The sequence below is a fragment of the Triticum dicoccoides genome, chromosome 7A (assembly GCF_002162155.2).
Source record: "Triticum dicoccoides isolate Atlit2015 ecotype Zavitan chromosome 7A, WEW_v2.0, whole genome shotgun sequence".
NCBI classification, from domain to species: Eukaryota; Viridiplantae; Streptophyta; class Magnoliopsida; order Poales; family Poaceae; genus Triticum; species Triticum dicoccoides.
This window is the reverse complement of record NC_041392.1, coordinates 685223037-685229114: the sequence shown is the minus strand read 5'-3', so window position 1 is coordinate 685229114 and position 6078 is coordinate 685223037.

Sequence of the window (6078 nt, the reverse complement as noted above, 5' to 3'; positions counted from 1 at the left end):
CTGTTGTGGCTTCATGGGCTATTAGGACGACCTAGGGAAGTCTACAACCACCTGCACTCCCTAACGGCATCCCTCCTGAAAGTTTGGGGTTTCAAGTCTTCATGAGATCTCGCTGGCTTGTCTTGCATATCACACTCTCGGCGAGGCTTCCCTTTGACCGCGTGTCTTGCAGCTGACGGTCAACACGAAGGGCACATAGCACTGCAACAAATTGAGATACTACTGACCCCTCATCACTGACCAGCTTGTCGGAGTAAATGACCACGGGTAGCCTCATCGACACCCCAGGGTATTTCAAGACATCAGGGTTAGCTGCGCCCCTCACACCTCCGGGACGAAAGGCCGACCCTTTAGGTCGCTATGTCCGACGGGTCGGCTATCACAAGACGGCGGGCTCTCAGAAGGCGGCCACGAGGGGGCCGACCCCTAGCAGGCGGCCCCTCGTTCCCTCAAAATTTGCACCCCATTACCATGACGAGACGAGGCATGGCTACAGTGCGACCTGCCACCCCCGAATCCAGGGCGGAACGTGGCCATAGTGTTGGTGTACCAAGCGGACACCCATCGTCCGGCGCGGCACTGTTGCCATGCAACCCATGACATCACCTACGTCAGAGGGAGCCATGCTCCCACGATGGACGGTCGGTACGGCCCACGGGCGGCGGGCCCTACCTATTCGCGAGCCGCTAGAAGACAGCGAACCCCCAGCAGGCGGCGTCAAGGGCGGGCCGACTCCCCGCATGCGGCCCTCCCTCCCCTCAAAGTCCGTGCGCCATTAACCAGATGAGACGGGGTGTGGCTACAGTGAGCGCCCACCAGGCGGCGAGACTGTAGCCACGCTCCCCCCGACAAAGCCTCCGTCATCAGGAGCAAGTCTACAGTATAAAGCAGTTAACATGGCCCGTGGATGGCGGGCCCTACCTATCGGCCGGGTTCACAGCAGCCGGCGGGACCCACCAAGCGGCGGGCCCCAGCAGCCGACGGAGAAGTCGGCGCCCAGAGACACTGACGGCCGGGTCCTCCATCCGGCTGAATTACCATTGTACCCTTGGGGGTAGGCCTATATAAACCCCCAAGGCTCACACATGCAAAGGGTTCAGAACCCCAACCATTAGACACACACCCATAGAAAGATAAGTTAGGGCTAGCCTTGCTCTTTTTCCTTCTCTAGCCGAAACAGCTTAAGGAGCAATCTTGTAGCTACTCTATTGACGATAGTCCTCATGCGGAGACCCCGTAGAGCAGGACTAGGGGTGTTATCTCCACGGAGAGCCCCGAACCTGGGTAAACCTCATGGCGTTCGAGGTCACGCTCACTCCCGCTTCTAGAGCCCGGCGACGTGCTCTTGTCCCCATCCATGATGAGCCACCCCCTGGCATATGTAGCTAGATATCCCCGACACAGCTAGTGTGGACGGGTCACTGATCGATGAGGGTCATCACTGACCGAGCGTCACCAATGGCAATCATCGCTGATTGGCAAACATTGAGGGGAGTAATTGATGACATGTCATCACTGGCCCACCAGTGTCATCCAGGAACTTCACTCTTTGGAGCTCGTGCATGACTTCCAGCTTGGCGAGCAAACCGAAGATGACATTGTTTGGAAGCATTTGAATGATGAGATCTAATCGGCGGCCAAATCATATAAAGCTCGATTCCTTGGATTGACACTATCCCCCATGGACATCATGGTTTGGAAAGTCTGGGGCCCTCCAAAAGTCAAATTATTTGCGTAATTGACATTACAAGACCAGATTTGGACCATTGATCGGTTAGAGAGGTGTGGATGGGAAAATTGTGATCTTTTCCCTCTTTGCAAAAGGGAACAAGAAACAGGTGCATATCTCTTCCTCAAGTGTTTCTGTGTTAAGTTCTTAGGCTTTGAAGATTGGTGAACGAGAAGTTTGGACTTGTGCACATGGACACCTCTACTTGGCATTTAGGGGGCTTCGTCAAGGATTGGTGGGATAAGAGAATGGGCATGAAAACCCCCTAATAGACGAGCTATGGCCTCCCTTATAATGCTTGTCTCTTGACAATTTGGAGAGAGATTTTTTTGTATTATGCTATGAGTGTGCATCGCCACCAATCCATCTAAACATCGTCTCAGAGGAGCAAAAACTTTGGGGTATCATTGGTGCTAAGAAACTAGGGCAAATTGTACTACATGACTAATTGCGGTCGGTTAATTAACAGAAACCAGGCTAAAATTATCACAAAACCGCCGAGTGGCAGGACCTCGGCACGCCCATCCCAGGAATAGTATGCCAAGGCATGGGATGTCAGTGCCCGAATACAAAGGAAGGAAAGGACTAGGAAGAAGAGAATGATCTTCATAGGTAGAATGCTTTAATGTTCTTGTGCAATCAAGCATGCACTTGTAGCATGCTATCTTTTCATCATTCAAATAAGATTGTAAATGATGCCTTCTAATTGACTTGATCTCGCAAAGAATGGGTTTACATAGAGTTTTACCACCAATATATATTGAATATAATCTAAATAAATGATGCCATTCTAACACCTTTAATAATGATATGCTACATTTTCTTGGTGTCGTGAAGGGAAAAAAGCTTTGTCTTCAATTCTATATTATATTAAGTATAAAACACATGATTTTCTGCAAAACAATGTTTTCATACAAATTTTATGAATGGCTTAAATGTCTTCATGATTTTCTCCACTATTTTTTTTAAATATTAATGAACATTTTTTGAATGGATGAATGTTTTCATATAAATTGTATTAATGTCTTAAATGTTCTCATGATTTTCTCCACTACATTTTTCGAAATTAATGAACATTTTTTGAATGGATGAACTTTTTCTGTAATTCACAAACTTTGTGAACATTTTAAAAAATCATGAATAGTTTTTTTTTTGAATCGACGAACATTTCGTTCAAGTTCGTAAATATCTTTACATAGAGACCACGGCCTCAACGTTGGCGTGGCACTCGGCCGAACCCATGCGGGCGACAGTACGCCAATGAGCGGAGGTGGTGTCCTTGTTTTTATTTCTTTTCTGATTTTTTCTTTATTCAAAATGTTTCGGATTTCAAAAAACTTGCATCTCAAAAACTTTTTGGGAATATGAAAAATGTTCAAAGATTACAAAAAATATTTTGAATTACAATTTTTTTATATTGGAAAAATGTTTTGAATTTCAAAAATAATCCTGGCTTTCAAAAACAGTGCACGCATTTGAAAAATGTTTCTAGATTTCAAAAGAAATTCACGAATTTAGAAAAGTGTAACCAAATTTAGAAAATTCATGAATTTGAAAATTATCCGAATTCCCAAAAAATTATAAAATTTGAAAAATATTCCGTATTTTAAAACAATATTTAGTAATTTGGAAAAAATTCTTTTATTTAAAAAACTTTTCACTAACTTAAAATTTGTTCCTGTAATTCCAAAGGAAATATATGAATTTTCAAATTGTTCCTGTATTAAAGAAAACATGAAACTGAAAGTGGAAAATATAAAATAGAAGAAAGTTGAAGAAAATTGAGAAAAGGAAAAAAGAAATGGTTCAGGGAAGGTTCTAGAACATTTCTAAAATAGGTGCAGAGAAATACCAGGAATGGGCGCGGCGAATTAAAGTTGCATCATGGTTCAGAAGGGTATGTGCTACGTCGCTAGTGCCCGACCTAGGCGGTAAATAGGATCTGCCATCTCCTATTCCTCACATAGGGCGGCACAGGAGCAGCAAACGGCCACCCAGGAATAGTATGCCGAGGCAAGAGAATTATCTTCATAGGTAGAGTGCTTTAATGTTCTTGCCCGATCGAGTTTGCACGTCATTCCACTACTTGTAGCATGCTATCCTTTCATCATTCAAATAGGATTATAAATGATGCCTTCTAATTGACTTGACCTCACAAAAGAAATGGTTTAGATAGAGTTTCACCACCAATATTTTCTTGGTGTGGTGAAGGGGAAAAAAGCTTTTTCGTCAATTCTATATTATATTAAGTATAAAATACATGTTTTTCTCCAAAACAATGTTTTCATACAAATTTTATGAATGTCTTAAATGTTTTCATGATTTTCTCCATATAAATGTTTCGAAATTAATGAACATTTTTTGAATGGATGAATGTTTTCACATAAATTGTATTTTATAATGTTCTCATTATTTTCTTCACTACATTTTTCGAAATTAATGAACATTTTTAGTGGATGAATTTTTTCAGTAATTCACAAACTTTTTTTATTTTGTGAATATTAAAAAATCATGAATATGTTTTTAATTGATAAATATTTTGTTCAAATTTGTAAATATTTTTTAAATATGCACACAGATTTCTCAAAATCATTAACATTTTTTTTGAATCCATGAACATCTTATGATTTCTTGAACATTTTCTAAAATTTAAAACTTTTTTGAAATCCTGAATTATTTTAAAGAGGAAAAAACAATAACCAAAAAAAAGGCAAAAAATGAAATGGAAAAACCAGGGTGCCTCAGCTCCGGATAGTAGTTTAGGTTACGGATTTTTAGTCCTCGTAGGTGCGGCGCTCGGACAAATGGCGACGCTTCTTGTTTGAATTTGTCTTCCGGGTTCTGGTCGTCATCGAGTTCGTCTGTCTAGACATAGTTGGTGGAGTTCCAACATAGATTCCTGCTATCTCTTTGAGAATGTGTGGTTAGGGTTTCTTGTCATGTGGCCAGACTTGGTGTCAGATACTTCAGATCTATGCAAGGGTTCAACGGTGACGACTGGTGCTTCAAGGTGCTAGTCATTAGGGCACATGCATGAGGACTTCCTAGCTGTCGTCCACAAGGTCAAGCCAGGTCCGGTACGGGAGCGGCGACAGTAGTGGTCATTCGGTGGTCTCGGATGTTAGATAAAACGAGATCAACGAGACACAAGAGACACGGATTAAGGTGCAGAACCCTTGCGGGGGAACACAACAAACGCATGAAGGCACAATTCACTATGATGGAGGAGTATTACAAGCACGAGACGACATGCCGTATTTAAGTGCGACTACATGGGGAATATATGAGGGGCAATACATAAGAGTCCTTAGAGTCGTACGCGTCGATATCAATGCAATGCCCACACTGTTTGTACTACGTCTAATCGAACACAGTAGAATTTGAATCATAATTAAACATCGGAATCTCAATGTAAATTTTATTATGTTTGAGATTTTTTGTACTTTCGCTGAATTTTATAATAGACATGATGCTTTTCAAAAAACAAAACATGAAAAACATTTGTGCGATGATACTTCCTTAGATGTTTTCAGTAGTGTATTTTCGGTAGCAGTACATGACGCTTTCAGGGACCGGCGGGACGCTGATAGACCGAGTCTCACTTTTATCGAACAGAAATAAAATGAACGAGGTGTCGCCGGCGCCATCTTTATTCAAACGATATGCCTGTCTCGCTAGCAAGGCTTGGTTGAAGAGGCGAAAATCTCTAAATCCCAGACTGCCCTTCATTTTATGTGCCAAAATTTTCGGCCAAGCCATCCATTGCGTCTTCCTCTTGTCTTTTGAGGATTCCCACCAAAAATTATGTATCATCCTATTCAGATAATTACATACTGACATTGAAAGTTTAAAGACATCCATTATATAAGTTGGAATAGCCTGTATGACAGCTTGAATCATCGTCTCCTTGCCAACCAGAGAGAGGGTATCACCCAAGCAATAATACGTTTTAAAAGCCTTGACTGTAAGTTCTGAAATTTACCTCACGACATACAGCCATCAGGTGTAGACAACCCCAAGTACTTTTCGTCAAAAGTCACCGTATTTACTTGTATGCAGTCCGGACACTCTCCTGGTTGTCCATCGAACATGACTCACCAAATAGTGCACTACATTTTGCCGGGTTTATACACTGTCCTGTGGCCCGCTCGTACTATTAAGTTCATCATGTACATTTTTTGCTTGCTGCTCTTCCCCTTTAAAGAAGAGTAAGGTATCATCCGCAAAAAGCAGATGATACACACCGGGGGCTCGACGACATACTTGCAGAGGTGTGAAATGTCCTTTTTCCTCCCCATCTTTCAACAATGGAGAAAGACCAAAAAAAATGGAGAGAAGGATCACCTTGC